The sequence below is a fragment of the Saimiri boliviensis genome, chromosome 1 (assembly GCF_048565385.1).
Source record: "Saimiri boliviensis isolate mSaiBol1 chromosome 1, mSaiBol1.pri, whole genome shotgun sequence".
Taxonomy (NCBI): Eukaryota; Metazoa; Chordata; class Mammalia; order Primates; family Cebidae; genus Saimiri; species Saimiri boliviensis.
The window spans coordinates 124,742,670-124,762,062 of NC_133449.1; the positions used below are offsets into that span (position 1 = coordinate 124,742,670).

At 39.4% G+C, this 19,393-nt stretch overlaps 1 protein-coding gene and 1 pseudogene across 7 annotated transcripts in view; one reads left to right on the plus strand and one right to left on the minus strand.

Annotated features, from left to right (window-relative positions):
* Window positions 1-19,393, minus strand: part of PHKB (phosphorylase kinase regulatory subunit beta) — a 240,968-nt gene that overhangs the window by 128,001 nt on the left and 93,574 nt on the right. The gene's annotated exons all lie outside the window — the stretch shown is intronic.
* LOC104652807 (eukaryotic translation initiation factor 4B pseudogene) lies at window positions 85-9,590 on the plus strand (annotated as a pseudogene).

The following is a 19,393-nucleotide window of genomic DNA, read 5'->3' on the forward strand; positions in this document are numbered from 1 at the left end:
ATGCCTCACCTGCTTGGAAAGAGCAAAATAATGTGCAGAGATTTATGTTGTGAACTTTTATCCAAGAAGAAACACAGAACCTCAATGGAAAAACTGAAAGAAACTCCAGACATTTTGAAAGCTGTGAGTGGCAACCTGCATGGTGAGTAAGATGAAAATCTGTCTCCAGGGTGTGAAAGTGGGGAGACTGGCTTCATGATACACATTCACATTGGGGATCTGGGCAATCCAGACCACAGGGGAGTGTCTCAACCCTACCAAGCACTGGTGCTGATTTCGTGAGCATCAGGGAGCATATGAGAAGGTGGTGGCTCATGCCTGTATCCCAACACTTTGGGAGGCTAAGGCGGGTGAATCCCCTGAAGTCAGGAGTTCAAGACCAGCCTGGCCAACATAGTGAAACTCTGTCTCTACTAGAAATACAAACATTAGCCAGGTGTGGTGGTACATGCCTGTAATCTCAGCTACTCAGGGGGCTGAAGCAGGAGAATTGCCTGAACCCAGAAGGCGGAGGTTGCAGTGATCCAGGATTGTGCCCCTGCAATCCAGCTTGGGCAACAGAGCAAGACTTCATATACATATGAAGCTACATACATACATACACACACGCACACACACACACACACACACACACACATATATATGTATATGTATATATATACATATTTATATATATTTTAATATATATAAAAATATAAAATTATGTGTGTGTGTGTGTGTATATATATATGTATAAATATAATTGTTTTGTGTAAGCACTCCCAGAATCCAGCAGGGATAGAGAGAAAGCCATTGCTGATCCTACTTCATAGAAGACATCGCAGAAATCTGCCAGCTAACTCAGAGAGTGGTCACAGGTTGGAAGAAGTTGCCAACTAAAATAAGCAATCTAATATACAGCGGGCATAAGCCCCATGGACCAGAAACGACAGGTGAGCAGGAAGCATGCTCATGAACATGTCACAGGTGCAGGAGTTGGGAGCCCTTGCTTTGCAGGCAAATTAAGAGGGGCTTGCCCTGAAAGCCTTGGTCTTTGCCTTGGGCAGGAGAACTTACAGCCTGGTGCAGTTTTGCATTCTGAGTGCAGACTGCCTGGGACCCAGCCAGTTGTTGACAGAAGTCTGTGAGTGAGAGACGTAATGTGTCAAATGAGTGAGAGCCGGGTGGGTCTCACTGCTGCCTGTTACCCCCTCCCCTCCCTGAAGATTCTTTTATGCAACAGAGGTAGTTCCACTCATCCATAGAATATTACTCCAGTGGCCAGGGAACTGCCCTTGGATCCCCACTGGGGCCACAACCTGAGCCCACATCTGGTGACCCAGAATGAGGACTTGCCTGATCCAGGCCCCACAGGCCATGTATGTCCCTATGCCGGTCTTGGTAGCCTAACACAACAGACAGGGACTTTAGGAAGTTCCACGACCCTGCCCACCACCTGGGATATGAGTGCTTCCCCAGAGTAATATAAGCTAAGTATAAATCCCCGCAGCCACCACTGCAGCTGGTTCTCACCTGCTAGTGCCACCTCACTGTGAATTCTACTACTCCTCTGAATTTCGCTATCCTGGCTATCCTTTGAAGCTGTCTCAAGCCAGTCTGGTTCTGGGGAATATTTGAAAGGGATCTAGTGATGGGAAGACACAAGGGTTGAAGGTACTTGGGCAGAACAAATTTCTGCCATGGGTACGTACCCAGTATGGCACCTACTACTACAGCTTAGGACCAGGGGAAAAAGGAAGGGACCTTGTCTGAGCAAGGTAATACCCTCAAGGAGTCCCTAAATTGCAGTTGGAGGTCAACTGACACAGCTCTCTACAACGTCTGCTAACAAAATAACACAGTGGTCAGGAGAAAACTTTTGCATGACCTCAGCTAACACCATTACTCACACCACCCAGGCTGCTCAGGAGGCCTTCAGCCTTTTGATGTACCTAGCACACTACTACATCTGGCAAAATTGAGAAAGCCGCTGCACCAAGGCTACTTATAATCAAAGAAATCTTACAGAGTCCATGCCACTCCCCTACTGCCACCATCAGAGCTTGTGCTTGCACCTGCCCCTGTGAGATAAGAGGACAGGCTGGCCTTGTCCAGCTCTACCCAACATCACCCACCTGTGGAGCTAAGAGTGGGGCCTGAGTCACTACACATCCCACAGACCTGTCCATAGCCTGAAGCACTAAAGAGCTTCTCCAGATGGTTGACTAGAGATGCTGTTAACCAATTCTCCCCAGAAGGAAGACACAAAATCACAAATAGTCTCATCCCAAATAGAGTTGTTACAGGGAGAAGGCTGGAGCCCATCAGAGAATTCACTGGAAGAATCCACAACACACACACAAAAGAAAATAAGAAGTTGGCAGACCATCAAACCCTGAGAGATTTAATGTTCTGTGGGGGTAGGTGGGGTGCTTGGGAGCTTTTGGACTCTCAAGCCTTTGACTGCTGGTATGTAAACTCAAGGAGTGCTTCTCTGCCTCATGAGTCCAAATGCTGGAGTGGGCTGCAATCTGGGGACTTCTTGAATGTATTACCTTGCTCACACAAAGTCCCGTCCCTTTCCCTCTGGTCCTGAGCTGTAGTAGCAGGCATCATATTGGGCATGTATCCATTGTGATCTTTTGTTTTGTTCAGGGACCTTCAGCCCTTGTGTCTTCCCCATGACTACATCCCTTGCCGAGATTCTCCAGCACAGGCCTGGATTGTGGCAGTCCCTGAGGCAGCTAACCCAGATGAGCAGCGGGATTCACAGTAGTCTAGCCAACACAGATCAGCACTCCCATGGGAACGGGGAGTGCACCACACCAAGGGAACACCCTTTGGGACAAAAGAAACCAAAGTACGAACCGTGAGTACCATGACTTCCTGCTTGTGAGAAGTTTCTTTCAGCAGAGAAACAGGTGCAGTAGTGAGCTCAGTGGGGAAAGACTGAGGTTCTACCCCAGCAGAGGAGCGGTCACAGTTTTTGTGAAGGGGCTTCTCCTCCCTCTTGTCCAACATTGTAGATACAATTGGGGCTTCTCCCATAGGAGCTCAGTGAGGATGGACCTATAGAGGACCTTTCTCGAGCACTTTGGGACGACTGCATCCCCTTGGGAGAAGTGCCCCCTGGAATCAGACTTTCATGAGAGACAGAGTCTCACTGTCTCTGAACACAGAATGTCAGTGTTCAGACAGAGGTGCTTGTCTGATCTAAATATCCAGAATACAGGGATGGGGGCATGACAGGGATGTTGCTTTCCTACTGGCCTGGTTGTGAAGCTGAGGTGGCTCCCTCCCCTTCCCCAGTGAAGACCTCAGTGCATTTCACTAGGAGCCCTGCCACAGCTGCCTCTGTCAAGGCTGAGACTTTTGTTCATCACTGGTATCCTACATACACCCACCACCTGCTTCAGCTGCACCTGGTTTTCACCCATGGCAACTCCTACTGGCCTGAAGGGTGAACTATTCAACCTAGTGAAAAAAAGGTGGGGAGGAGAGTAGTGCACACTATTGGCCAACAAGATAAGCTTCCTGAGACTTCTGCCATTTTGGCCCCATAGGAGACAGGGAACCTTTCCACATAGTAAGTATACTGCTACTACAACCAGCGCCTGAGAAAGCCATCACACACAGATTCTCTATAACCAAGAAACTCAACAGAAACTGCCACTGAAAGCACCCAGAGCTGATGCTTGGCAATCGCGAATTATACACATTAAAGTCACATCCTTAAGGGGAAAAGAAAAAAGAACTCAGTCAAAGCAAAAGAAAATTCAATAAAATTCAATAATAATAAGAAGAAATTGTTTATCCAGATAGGAAGAAACTAGAAAAATAATTCTAGCAATATGAAAAAACAGCTTTACAATAACACCTCCTCCCAGGCACACACTAACTCTTTAGCAGTGGATCCAAAGCAAAATGAAATCTTTGAAATATCAGATGAAGAAGTCAAAATGTTCATTATAAAGTTGCTCAATGAGATCCAAGAGAAAGCTGAAAACCAACATAAAGAAATTTTTAAAAAATCAGGATATAAATGAAAAATTTCTAGAGAGGTAGATATTAAAATAAATAAAAAAACAAAACTTCTGGAAATCAAAGATTCATTTAAAGAGTTAAAAATGCAGTGGAAAGTTTTTAACGACAGACTAGACCAGGTAGAAGAAAGAATTTCAGAGTCCGAAGTCAAGGTTTTCAAATTAAATCAATCAGACAAAAATTAAGAAAAAAGAATGAAATGAAAAAACAGTCACCAAGAAATATGGGCATATGTAAAACATTCAAACCTAAGAATCAAGAGTGTTCTTGAGGGAGAAGAAAAGGAAAAAGCTTGAAGGAATAATTGAGAAAAACTTGAAGAAATAATTGAGAAAGACTTTCTTAATCTGGCTAGAGATTTAGACATGCAAATACAAGAAGCTCAAAAAACTCCTGAGAGATTCATTTTAGAAAGGAGATCACCAAAACATATGGTCATCTGGCTATCTAAAGTCAATGCAAAGTCAACAATTCTAAGAGCAGTGAGATAAAAGCATTAAATAAATGATAAGGGATAAACTATCAGAGTAACTTCTCAGCTGAAATCTTGTAAGCTAGGAGTGATTCAGTCCTATCTTTAGTCTCCTTAAACAGAATAACTGTGAGACAAAAATTCTGCATAGGACAAAACTAAGCTTAAAAAATGAAGGCAAAATAGTCTTTCAAAGAAAAGCAAATGCTGAGAGAATCCATCACCAATAGACCAGCCCTATAAGAAACACTCAGTGGAGTTCTAAACATCTAAATGAAAGGGCTAGCCCAGGTGTGGTGGCTCATGCCTGTAATATCAGCACTTTAGGAGGCCAAGGCAGGCAGATCACTTAAGGTCAGGAGTTCAAGACCAGCCTGGCCAACATGGGTGAAACCCCGTCTTTACTAAAAATACATAAATTAGCTGGGCATGGTGACAAGCACCTATAGTCCCAGCAACTAAAGAGGCTGAGGTGGGAGGATCACTTGAGCTTGGGAGGCAGAGACTGGGTGACAGAGTGACTCCATCCCAACAAATACATACATACATACATAAATGAAAAGGTGTATAACAATAACACAATAAAGAAAAAAAGGAACTAGGTAACAATTAACATGATGACTGCAAGAGTAGCTCACATATCAATATTAATTTCAAATGTAAATGGTGTAATCCCCCGCTTACAAGATACAGATTGGCAGAATGAATTTTAAAAAACACAGTCCAAACATCTGCTGTCTTCGAGAGACCTACCTAACTCATATAAAGATTCTTGTAGACTCAAGAAAAGATATGGAAAAAAAAAAAAAAGTTACACATAAATGGAAACCGAAAGGGAACAGGAGTAGCTAGCTATTCTTACCTGAAACAAAACAGACTTTAAATAAAAAACAATAAAAAGACAAAGAAAGTCATTATATTATAACAAACAGAACAATTCAACAAGAAGATATAACAATTCTAAATACATATGCACCTAACACTGGAGCACCCACAGTCATCAAACAAATTCTACTAGGCCTAAGAAAAGACAGCAAGATGATAATAGTGGGAGACTTCAACACTCCATTGACAGCACTACTTAGATCACTGAGGTAGAATGTCAACAAAGAAACACTAGACATAAACTGGACTCTAGAACAAATGGACCTAACAGACATTCACAGAATATTCTACATGAAAATTGCAGAATATACATTCTCATCAGCACATGGAACATTTTCCAAGATAGACCATAAGACAGGCCACAACACAAATATCAACAAATTTAAAAAATCAAAATCATACCAAGTATCTTCTTAGACTATGGCAGAACAAAATGAGAAATTAATTCTAAGAGTAACTCTCAAAACTATACAAATACATGGAAATGGAAATTAAGCCATCTGCTCCTGAATGATTTTTGTGTCAACTATAAAATCAAGAAAAAATTTTTAAAATTTGAAATGAATAATAACCGTGACACAAGTTACCCAAATTCCTGGGATACAGCAAAAGCAGCGCTACGAGGAAAGTTTATAATGCTAAATGCCTATATCGAAAGACAGAAAGATCAAAGACTGGCAACATAATGTCATGACTCAAGAAACTAGAGAAACAACAAACCAAACCCAAAGCTGGCAGAAGAAAAACAACAGAGATCAGAGCAGAACTAAATGAAATTGAAACCAAAAGACAATACAAAGGATCAATGAAACAACAGGTTGGTTCTTTGAAAATATAAACAAAAATTACAGACCACTAGCTAATCAAGAAAAGAAGAGAGAAGATTCAAGCAAGCTGAATCAGACATGCAAATGCAGACATTATAACTGACACTACAGAAATACAAAAGATCATGCAAGATTACTATAGGAACAGTTCTATGTGCAGAAACCAGAAAATCTACAGGAAATGGATAAATTCTTAGAAACACACAACCTCCTAAGCTTGAATTAAGAAAATAAACAAATCTTGAACAGATCAGTAATAAGGAGTGAGACTGAAGCAGTAATAAAGTATCTCCCAACAAGATAAAGCCTAGGATGAGACATATTCACAGCTGAATTCCACCAGACATTGCAAAGGAAAACTGGTACCAATCCTACTGAAACTATTCCAAAGAATAGAGAAAGAAAGAATCCTCCCTCACGCATTCTACAAAGTCAGTATCACACTGATACCAAAGCAAGGAAAGGACATAACAGCAACAAAAAAGAACTACAGACCAATATCCTTAATGAATACAGATGCAAAAATCCTCAATAAAATATTAGCAAATTGAATTCAACAACACATCAAAAAGATAATTCATCCTGATCAGCTAGGTTTCATCCCAAGGATACAAAGATGTTTCAACGAATGCAAGTCAATACATTGATTTACCACATAAACAATTAAAAATAAAAACCATATGATTATTTCAAAAGATGCAGTAAAAGCACTTGATAAAATCCAGCATCTCTTCATGATAAAAACTCTGAACAAACTAAGCATAGAATAAATATACCTTAAAATAACAAAAGCCAAAATAAGACAAATCCACAGCCAACATCATATGCAATAGGGAGAAGCTGAAAGCACTTCCCCTAAGAACAAGAACAAAACAAAAATGCCTGCTTTCATCAGTTCTGTTCAACATAGTACTGGAAGTCCTAGCCAGAGCAATCAGGCAAAAGAAAGAAATACAGGGCATCTAAAGTGAAAAAGAGAAAGTCAAACTATCTCTGTTTACTGATACTATGATTTTATACCTAGAAAACTCTAAAGACTCCTCCAAATGACTCCTAGACTCAATAAATAAATTCAGTAAGGTCTCAGGTTACAAAATCAAAGTACACAAATCCCTAGCACTGCTATATATCAATAACAAACAAGCTAAGAATCAAATCAATAACTCAATCCCATTTACAACAGTTGCAAAGAAAATAAAAAGAACTACAAAACACTGATGAAAGAAATCAAAGATGACACCAATGGAAAAACATGCCATGCTCAGGGATTAGAAGAATCAATACTGTGAAATTGACAATACTGCCCAAGGCAATCAATAGATTCAACGCAACTTCTATCAACATACTAAGGTCATTTTTCATAGAATTAGAAAAAAAAATTCTAAAGTTCATATGCAACCAAAAACCATCCTGAATAGTCAAAGTAATCCAAAGCAAAAAGAACAAATCTGAAGGTATCAAATTACCTGACTTAAAATTATACTACAAGGCTATAGTAACTAAAACAAATACACGAAGCCACTCCCAACATGGAGGCCTCAGCAATACCAGTTTTCACTGTGACCCATTGTTGACTTTCAAGAACTAAGCAAAAAAGAAGAAGAAGGGGAAGACTATCTCCCTAATAGACTTTCTGGCTGAGGATGGGGGGCTGGTGGAAGAAACACCTGTTTCCAAACCAGTCAGCTGGGCTGATGAATCAGATGGCCTGGAAGGAGATGTTTCAACAACTTAGCACTGTAATGATGACAATGTACATAGGGTACCTCCAATTGACTGTTTCGTCCTTCCCACTGCTTCACAGGCTGCTCGGGAACCCAATATTGACCAGAGTTGTCTTCCCAAATTGCCACCCTACACTGCTTTTCTAGGGAAGTTACCCTATGATGTGACGGAAGAGTCAATTAAGGAACTCTTTAGAGGATTAAATATCAGTGAAGTGCATTTACCATGCGAACCCAGCAATCCAGAGAGATTGAAAGATTTTGGTTATGCTGAATTTGAGGACCTAGATTCCCTATTCAGTGCCCTGAGTCTCAGTGAAGAGTCTCTAGGTAACAGGACAATTCGAGTGGCGGTTGCTGATCAAACATAGGATAAAGACAGGGATGATCGTTCTTTTGGCCATGATAGAAATCAGGATTCTGACAAAACAGATATAGACTGGAGGGCTCATCCTGCCACAGAAAGCTTTGATGACTACCTGCCTAGAAGAGGTGATGATAGCTTTGGAGACAAGTATTGAGATCATTCTTATTGAGACCTGTATTACGATGGCTATCGGGATGGCCCATGCCGCGATATGGATTGATATGGCGGCCGGAATTGCTATGATGACTGAGGTAGCAGGCACTATGATAGAGGCTATGATTCCCAGATAGGCAGTGGCAGAAGAGCATTTGGCAGTGGGTACTGCAGGGATGATGACTACAGAGGAGGCGGGGACCGCTATAAGACCAATACGACAGACGGGATGATGATCGTGGAACTCCAGAGATGATTACTCTTGGGATTATTATAGATGTGATGATAGAGGTCCCTGCCAAAGACCCAAATTGCATCTAAAGCCTCAGAGTACTCCTAAGGAAGATGATTCCTCAGCTAGTACCTCCCTGTCGAGTTGAGCTGCTTCTATCTTTGGAGGGGCAAAGTCCATTCACACAGCTGCTAGAGAAAGAGAAGTAAAAGAATGTACTGAAGGAACAAGAGAAGCTGCAGCGTCAGCTGGATGAGCCAAAACTAGAACGATGGCCTTGGGAGAGATACCCAAGCAGGTGAAGTAAAAAAACTCAGGAACGGGAATGGTTGAGGACAGGAAGTGAGTCATCACAGACTCGGACCTCCATCACATCCCACAGAAATGCACGAAGGAGAGAGAGTGAGAAGTCTCCAGAAAATGAAATACTCAATAAGGAGGAAGGTTGTCACTCTGCAACTTCTAAACCTCCCAAACCTGATCAGTCCCTAAAGGAAATGTCAGCCTCTCCACCAAAGGAGAATGCTTCAGTGAACAAAGTTCTAACCCTCCTGCTCCATCTCAAAGCTTAAACACAGAGCAGCAAACCCCTAAAAGCAGTGGGGGAAAAGTAGTTCCAGCTTAACCATCTGAGGAAAGACCAGCAAGGAAAGATGAAAATAAAGTAGATGGGATGAATGTCCCAAAAAGCCAAAGTAGGAACTCTAGCCGTGGTCCAAGAAACAGAGGGAACAAAGACCACTGGAAGGAGTCAGATAGGAAAGACAGCAAAAAGGATCAAGACTCCATATCTGCACCTGAGCCAAAGAAACCTGAGGAAAATCCAGCTTCCAAGTTCAGTTCTGCAAGCAAGTAGGCTGCTCTCTTCACTGATGGTGAAGATGAAAACAAGGTTGAAGATTACACTAAATAGACCTTGACATCCTATGCTTTCTCCTAGTTTCTCTCCACCCTGGAACATCCGAGAGCAAATCAAACATCTATCCAGAAAAGACAAAATAAGACTCACCATCCTCTGGAAAAAGAAACAGACACACAGACCATTGAGAACAGAACAAACAGCCCAACATAACCCAAATACCTAAAACCAACTCTTCTTTAAAAAAGCACACAAAAACACACACTCGAGAAAAGACACTCGATTCAATAAATGGTGCTGGGAAAATTGAACAACAACAGGCCAAGAATGAAAATGGATCCCTATCTCTCACTATATACAAAAATTAACTCAAGATGGATTAAAGACTTAAGTCTAAAGCCTGAAATCATAAAATTCTAGAAGAAAACCTGGAAAAACTCTTCTAGACATTGGCCTAGGCAAAGAACTTATGACTAAGACCCCAAAAATAAATGTAACAAAAACAAATAAATGTCACGTAACTAAACTAAAAAGGTCCTGTACAACAAAAGAAATATAGGACAGAGAAAATAGACAACATATAGAATGAGAGAAAATATCTGCTAACAATATATCTGACAAAGGACTAATAACCAGAGTCCACAAGGAACTCAAGCAAATCAGCAAGAAAAAAACAATCCCATTAAAAAGTGGGCAAATGACCAGAACAGATATTTCTCAAAAGATTTACAAATGGACAACCAACATGAAAAAATGTCACCAATGTCACAATCATCAGGGAAATGCATATTAAAACCACAGTGAGAGACCTCCTTACCCCAGCCAGAATGGCCATTATTAAAACCTCAAAAAACAATAGATGTTGGTGTAGATGCAGTGTAAAGGGAACACTTACACACTGCTAATGGGAATGTAAGTTAGTACAATATTTATAAAAGACAGTATGGAGATGTCTCAAAGAACTAAAAGTAGATCTACCATTCGATCCAGCAATCCCACTACTGGGTATCTACCCAAAGGAAAAAAAGTCATCATATAAAAGATACCTGAATGTATATGTTTATCATAGCACAATTCAAAATTAGAAAGATATGGACTCAATTTAAGTGCCTATCAACCCATAAGTGGATTAAAAATGTGATATATATATATATACACATATCTATATGCACACACAGACACACAGACATAGACACATACTATGGAGTGCGATCCAGCCAAAAAAAAAAAAAAAAAAAATGCAATCACATCTTTTGCAGCAACTTGAATGCAACTGGGGACCTTATCCTAAGTGAAGTATCTCAGGAACAAAAAACCAAATACCACATGTTCTCCCTTACAAGTGGGAGCTAAACTATGGGTACACAAAGGCATGCAGAGTGGTATAGTGGACACTGGAGGCTCAGAAGGCAGGAGGGTGGGAGGGGGTTGAGTGATAAATAATTACCTACTGAGTAAAATTCACTTTATTTGGGTGAATAAAGCCCAGGCTTCCCACTATACAAATCATCCATGTAACCAAAAATCATTTATATCCCTAAATAGAAATAAAATTTTTAAAAGGAAAAAGAAAAAAAAAAGAAAGTAGGGTTCAAATATTAAAAAAGAATGTTAAACCTATTCTATGTTCTAGAAATGGAAGAACAAAGTCTGAATGACAGCAGATCTGTTTACAATATGGTTTACTGAATACTTTAAGCCCACTGGTAAGACCTAATGCTCAGAAAAAATGATTCCCTTGAAAATATTACCACTATTGACAATATACCTGGTCACCCAAAAGCTCTAACAGAGATGCACAAGATTAATGTTTTCATTTCTGTTAACACATTATCCATTTTGCAGTCCATGGATCAAGGAGTAATTTTACTTTCAAGTCTTATTATTTAAGAAATGTGTTGCAAGGTGACAGCTGCCATAGATAATGATGGATTTGAGCAAAGTAAATTGAAAATCTGGGAAGGACTTATTCTAGATGCCACAAAGAACATTCAAGATTCATGAGAGGAGGTCAGAATATTAACATTAACAGGAGTTTGGAAGAAGCTGATTCCAACTGTCATGGATAAGTATGACAAGTTCAAGACTTCAATGGAAGAAGTAAGAGCAGATGTGGTGGAAATAGCAAGAGAACTAGAATTAGAAGCGGAGCCTGAATATGGGACTACATTGCTGTAACCACAAGATCAAACTTGAAAGGATGAGGAGTTAATTCTTATGGATAGCAAAAAAAGCGATTCTTGAGATGAAATTTACTCCTGGTAAAGAGCTGTGAATGTTGTTGAGTTGACAACAAAGGATTTAGAATACTTCATACACTTAGCTGATAAAGCAGTGGCAAGGTTTGAGAGGATTGGCTCCGATTTTGAGAGAAGTTCTAATGTGGGTAAAATGCTATCAAACATGTGTTACAGAGAAATCTATTGTGAAAGGAAGAGTCAATCAATGTTGCAAACTTCATTGCTATCTTATTTTGAGAAACAGTCAACAGCCATTCCAATCTTTAGCAACCACCAGCCTGAGCAGTCTGCAGCCATCAAGACTGTGGCAAGACCTTCCATCAGCAAGAATTTTACAAGTCACTGAAGGTTCAGATGACTGTTAGCATTTTTAACCAATAATGTATTTTTAACTAACGCAAAGTACTTTTTTCCAGGATGGACACACACAATGACAAAACCACATCATTGAAGGGTGTTGATCTCACCCTGTTGATTCTCAACTCAAAAGAGGCTAGAGGAGGCAGAAGCTGCATCTGTTTTGTTCAGCATTTTTTTACTTGTGTCCACCAACTGTAGGAAATCCTTTAAGATAAAAAACAAAATACTACTGAACCACCTGTGGACAGAAAGTTATGTGGACAAAGTGGGGAATGGCCACATCTCTACTGGGAGGTCCTTTCTCTTGAACTGGCCCACAGTGAACTTTGTGGTCAACTTTTGAGCTCTGAAGATTACCGGCTGTAAGCTGAAGAAGATCACCTCTGGCATGAAAGAGGCCCCATGTCAACTCATTAGGCATGAGCATTCCTACGGAATTAAAATGAGCTGTCTTCAAGCCACTATGCTCCTGCCACAGGGACAGGGAACTCCGTCTCTCCTTTTACCTTTCAGGAGTCCTTCTTCTGGCAGGGCTCTAATACTTGCCAGGATAACCTGTGCATGACTCTACCAGCCCGAAAGCCAGGCCAGCTCTCTGGAGGTTCTCCCACATGCTTGTGAGAATGACAAGTTACCTACCCTTCTCTGGATATGCCTTTTTTTAATTAACCAAAAAGGGCCACTCAATAGAGGGAATCTTCTGAAAATTGGCCAATATAAAATCATATCAAGCCCTAAAGGAGAAACTAAATTCTGGAGATAAAGTGAACTTGGACAATGAGTCCATTCTTCTGGAAACATGTGTCTTAAAGGATTTTCTTCGAAATATCCAAGGAAGCATATTTTCATCCAATCTCTGATGAATGGCTTGGTGTATTGATCAAGGGAATGAAGAAGAGAAAATAACTGCAATCCAGAGGCTTTTAGACCAGCTGCCAAAACCCAATGTTGTTCTCTTGAGATACCTTTTTAAAATGTACACACTGAACATTCCTCATCCAATCAGATAATAGCTTATAATTTATCAGCATGTACAGCCCCAAGCATTCTTCAGCTGTCTACTTCCTGCAGCTCAAAACTAGAAAATGAATTCACAAAAAGTCCAGTGTGATGACTCTGATTTTAAAAAATAGAATTCACAAAAAAGGTTTCTCTTATATAATTTCTCATTGAAAACTGCCTCATGATATTTGGAAAAGACATCACTTCCCTCTGTGAAAGAATTCAAAGAGCTGTGATAATAGCCAGAAGGTGTCAGTAAAAACAGAGGAACCTCTTTAATCAAAGCCAGTAAGAATTATGGTGGTTGACAAGAAAATCACAATTGTAGAATGATGCCCAGGCCCATCTGGAATGGGTTGACCCAGCTACCTGTCCACTGTTTTTTAAGTTACTGAAGATTCAAATCTCCATAGTCACATTTAACTCTTCCTTTTCTTTCATTTCCTACAGTATTCCACTGAGAACAATTTTCCCAAAATGCTTGCAGGATTTTGCTGAATTTGGATTAAATCCTCAGGTTCTTTCCAAAAATAAGTAAATTTCTTGGCAAAAGAATGAACATGTGGCACCCTAAACTAAGACAACCACCGTGGATCATGTTTTTAAATCACTTGTTTTTAGTTGAACACTGAATGAGCACCTTCCAACATCCCAGCTTATCCTATTTCCTTATCCTTATCCTTATCCTATATATACGTATTTGAAAAAAATCTTCCCACAAAATACATCTTCCATCTTTCCATCTGTATTATATTGTATTACTACTTTTCAATTGCTAAAAAATAAATGTATATATTTGCAGAGCAAAAAAGAATTTTATAGTTTTAACTCTTACATATAGGTCTTTGATCTATTTCATGTTAAATTGTGTATATGGAGTGAAATAGGGGTCCAGATTCATTGGTTTTCATGTAGACATACAGTTGTCCCAGCACTATTTGTTGACGACTATCCTTTCCCCCAAATTGTCTTTGCACATTTGTGAAAATCAATTGACTACAGAAGTGTAGGTTTATTTCTGTACTCTTTTTTTTGTTTTTTTTGTTCTTTTTTTTTTTTTGAGACAGAGTCTTGCTCTGTCACCCAGGCTGGAGTGCAGTTGCACAATCTCAGCTCACTGCAACCTCAATCTCCCAGGATCAAGCAATTCTGCTTCAGCTTCTGGAGTAGCTGGGATTACAGGCATGTGCCACCGCACCCAGCTACTTTTTTTTGCAATTTTTAGTAGAGACGGGGTTTCACTATCTTGGCCACGCTAGTCTTGAACTCCTGACTTCGTGATCTACCCACCTTGGCCTCCCAAAGTGCTGGGATTATTTCTGTACTCTTAATTCTATTTCACTGACTTCCTTGTCCTTATGCCAGAACCACACCATTTTACTTATTGTAGTTTTACAGTAAGTTTTGACATTGAAAAGTGAGTCCAACTCTCTTCTTTTTAGAGGTTGTTTTGACTAGTCTGGTCCCCTTTCCATGTGAAATTTACAATCAGCTTGTCAATTTCTGTAAAAAAGATAGTTGGATTTTTTACATAGATTACATAAACACAGATGTCTTTCCACTTATTTAGGTCTCCTTTAATATCTTTAAACATTTCTTTGTAGTTTTCAATGTATAAGTACAAGAACCTTTAAAACTCTTACACTCCTTTTGTTAATCTCCTCTCCTTCCTTCTTTCCAATTCTTTCCCTTTCCTTCCTTCCTTTCCTCCCCCCTCCCTTCTTCCTTCCTCTCTTCCTCTTTCTCTCTCTCTCTCTCTCTCTCTCTTTCTCTCTCAAGTTATGGGATACATCATGTGTAGAACGTGCAGGTTTGTTACATAGTTATCCTCGTCTCTCTCTCTCTCTCTCTCTCTCTCTCTCTCTCTCTCTCTCTCAAGTTCTGGGATACATCATGTGTAGAACGTGCAGGTTTGTTACATAGTTATCCTCGTGCTATGGTGTTTTGCTGCACCCATTAACCCATCATCTATATTAGGTATTTCTCCTAAGGCTACCCGTCCCCTAACCCCCAAGAATTCCTTCTACTTTTAAGATAAGGAAACAAGCCCTGAGAAACGTAAGTGGTTTTAAAATCCATCCTTACTCCTGCTCTTTGGTGAAAACTTTGTACCCTACTAGAATCTATGCTGACCAATTTACCCTGATTTTCAAGAACAATTGAGCCAATAACCTGGATTTCAGATACTACCCTAATGACGCTAATCTGTAGCTTAACATGTCACTGCCAGTGAAGGTTCCCCACCAGTGAAGGAAGTACTTGATGCTTCCGCAGGTTAAACACATTTTGTGACAATTCATGTGGTACTGCTAGCATACTAACAGCAGGAGGCTCTTTGCAGGTCTCAAGTTGTTTTAGAGAGAAATAACAAGGGCTGGAACCTAATGGAATAAAATCCAAGTAAAGGACCTATGGTGTTTTTTTGTTTAGTTTAGTTTTGTTTTTTTGAAATGGAGTCTTGTTCTGTTGCCAGGCTGGAGTGCAGTGGTGCAATCTTGGCTCACTGCAACCTCTGCCTCCCAAGTTCAAGTGATTCCCCTGCCTCAGACTCTCGAGTAGCTGGTACTACAGGCATGTGCCACCACACCCAGCTAATTTTTGTATTTTTTAGTAGAGACGGGGTTTCACCATGTTGGCCAGGATGGTCTTAATCTCTTGACCTCATGATCTGCCCACCTTGGCCTCCCAAAGTGCTGGGATTACAGGTGTAAGCCACTGCACCCGGCCCTTGTGGTGGTTTAAAGCATGTCTGCAAGTTCTTTGACAATCCTCCCCATCAAGAGGTAAAGTCCAATATCCCCTATTAGAATATGCCCTGGTCTTAGTGACTCTAACAAATAGCATGCAGTGGAATTTACACTGCATGACTTCTGAGCCTAGGTCATAGAGGGGAAAACAGCTCCCACCTAACTATCTGCCTTGGGTCTGGGCCTTGGAATCCAGCCACCATGCTGTGAGGAAGCCTATATGGAAAAATTTCACATAGGCCTTCCAGTGGACAGGTCCTGCCAAGTTATTAGTCAACACTCAGATACCTGAGTGAAAAAGTCTTCAAGATAACCCCAGCCCCAGTCACAATGATGACAAATATATTAGGGACCCTGAGCACAAACTGCCAAGCTTAACTCAGTCCACTATCTTAATAATAAATATTAATGTAAGATAATAATAAAAAAAGGTTGCTGTTTTATGCCTCTAAGTTTGGGTTTATTTGCAACAATAGGTAACTAGAAGAAAACCTTAGTCAGATTCTAAACTATCATGTACTCTTAGGTCAAACATAATTTTGCCTACTGTAAAAAAGTAACCAAATGACCATAGTATCTGAACAAAAATTTTAGAGCCTTAGACCCTAAGGGTTAGAAAAACCACTTGGGGTTGTATACTTGGAGTGTTTGTGTAAAAACATACATTGCTAACTGGTTTTCTTCCTTAAGAATGTGTTCCGGATGACCCAGAAGCTCTCTTAACTCGCAATGCGCAAACACTCATATTCACTTAACCCAGTAATACCAGAAAACTTCCTCCTATAGTGTGAGGTACATATTTTATTAAATATTTATAGTATTTTGAAATGTAAAGAGAAAATAACCCATTCAAAAGGCAAATACATATGAAATTCAGTATGGGATGAATTTGGAAATTATCATTTAAATGTGGCATTATTAAAGAAACAAGACTGGGCAAGGTAGCTCATGCCTGTAATCCCAGAACTTTGGAAGGCCAAAGTAGGCGGATCATGTGAGGTCAGGAGTTCAAGACCAGCCTGGCCAACATGGCAAAGAAACCCTGTCTCTACTAAAAATACAAAAGCTAGTCAGGTGTGGTAGCACATGCCTGTAATCCCAGCTACTAGGGAGGCTGAGGCAGGAGACTTGCTTGAACCCAGGGGCACAAGTTGCAGTGAGTCAAGATTGCACCACTGCACTCCAGCCTGAGTGACAGAGTGAGACTCTGTCTCAAAAAAAAAAAACAAAAAACAAGAAGAAAAAAGCAAACAAATATGGTACCTAAACTAGAGTAAAATTCACAAATATTTTAATTTATTATCCACTAGTTATTCAAATCTCTGACAACAGTAAGCTATTTAGAAACCCAAACACAATCATAACATGATCTTACATTTTAATGTCAATTTGTGTTGTTGGCAATATATATTGTTCTAAGAGTTTAAAAATATTTTAATGGCACAAGACACTCTCAAGGGAACTAAATTATTCTATTATTAGCTATTGAACATATTAATATTAGATGACTAATATCAATAGAACATTTACTGATTTGATTCTTACAAAATGGTACCTTAATATCTTTATTCTAATATTCACTAAAAGACCTAAAATAAAGCAACATTTGCTTGAGACACAGTGATTTCTTGCATAAATCAAAGCTTTTACAGGAAAGATAGGTCTGACTAGTTAATTTCACACCTACCATGGAATCCACAAAAGTAACTGGCAGACATGAGAACCAAATTCACAATCTTCTTCTAATTAACACTATTTTAACTCCAAATTACCCAATCATATTTCCCAGTAGAACAAGAACTTCACAGTACTATGGTTTCAACAAATATTCATGAATTGTTCGGTATGGCAAAGATACATAAAATGAAGCAGAATGGATAGACAGTAGCTTCTGTCATAGTCCAATGATGAAAATACCAAAAATGACTTAAGAAGACTAAGTAGTTTAAGTAATAAGCACCATATGGAATAAAAGGGTCACTGAAAGCCTCTTAAACTGAGTAAAGTGGTGCTATGATGGTTATTTATCTGATATTTTAGTGATGGCTTTCTTTATTAGCAAAGCCAAGAGAATAGAACATAAAACTATTTTAGAAAGCTAAAAACAATCATTTCAATTTCTTTAGCTTCTACTGTCCTCTACATATCACAAACAGAAGCCTTAACAAAGCGAAACAAGAAATTATGTTGTTAAACATAAAGTTCTACTTAGGAGTTAATTTCTCTACATTTGGACACATAATGTACATTAGTAAATTATTAAGTACAGTTTTCCTTTTTGTTTCCTAACAGCCAAAAAAATGCAAAATTAGGGCTTGGAATCCAATTTACATTTTGAAGCAAAGACTCATGTCTTCTTCAAAACACACAGGTACAGGTTTAAAGGTAGCCCCAAGGAGTAGAAATATCCTTACATTAATCAGGAGGGAGAAATTTAAAGATTAAAATATTTGAATTAAACTTGGAGAGGCTGAGAAGACTTCTTTGATATGTAACTCTGGAGATTAAGAATTACTGCTATAATAAATAGGTACCAAAATGATATATGGAAGAAAGTGTAATTAAATATAATAATATAGGATTAAAAAATGTATGGGCATCTATTAAAAGACTTAGAAATTTAACAGAAGGAAAGAACAGTATCCAATATAGGCTGCAGACATCTTAGGAGAAATCAAAAGGGGCATGTTGTTTGAGGAAAAGCAAATGGAAAACTCAGAAGAATAGGGACTGGATACTTAGGAAACATTTCAAGAGAGTCATAGTGAGATTAGAGCAATAATAAACCCTTTTATTAAAGCCCTGGAAAGGGTGAGGCTGCTGCTAGAATGTGGTTTTGATCAATGTAAGGAGAGTATTGTTTATAAAAAATTCTGGGGTTTATCTAAGAAATACTAAACAATTCAAGGATTTGGACTAAAAGCGTATCAGCCAACCTGGGTTGAAACGGGAGATCAAGAAGGGTCTCACCAAAGCAGTAAGGCGAATAAAGCTATACTGATTACTAAACTATGATATTATCCTTGAAATTTACCACAATTTTATAGAGCATTCACACCCTGTAGTACTTCCAAACTTTAGAAAAACGTTTTATGACTTTAAAATACAATGGGACACAGTAAAAATATTTTGGACTTGTGGGCCAATGTCATGGAATCCAGTTCTGGTTCTACTACCCACTGAGTTGTATGACGTAAGGTGTGGGGGGACCCTAAAACCTTCTAAAATTTTGTTTCCTCCTATATAAAATACCCCAGTAATGTTCCAAAACTGTTCAGTGTCAAAGATTGCAATTATTAAAGGACAGCTGAGCATAGATGCTGAAGAGATATCCTCTGATCCCTGAAGAGTACATGTGCATCTTTTGGGTCCCTGGGGTAGAAATCTTCTTTGATACGAGGTGCAGCTTAGAAGGGATGTACTCAATGCGGCAAGGAAAGAAAGATCCAGTCACTTCAGCTGAGGCTCTAGTGAGCACCAAGGTAACACTCAGATTATGCTC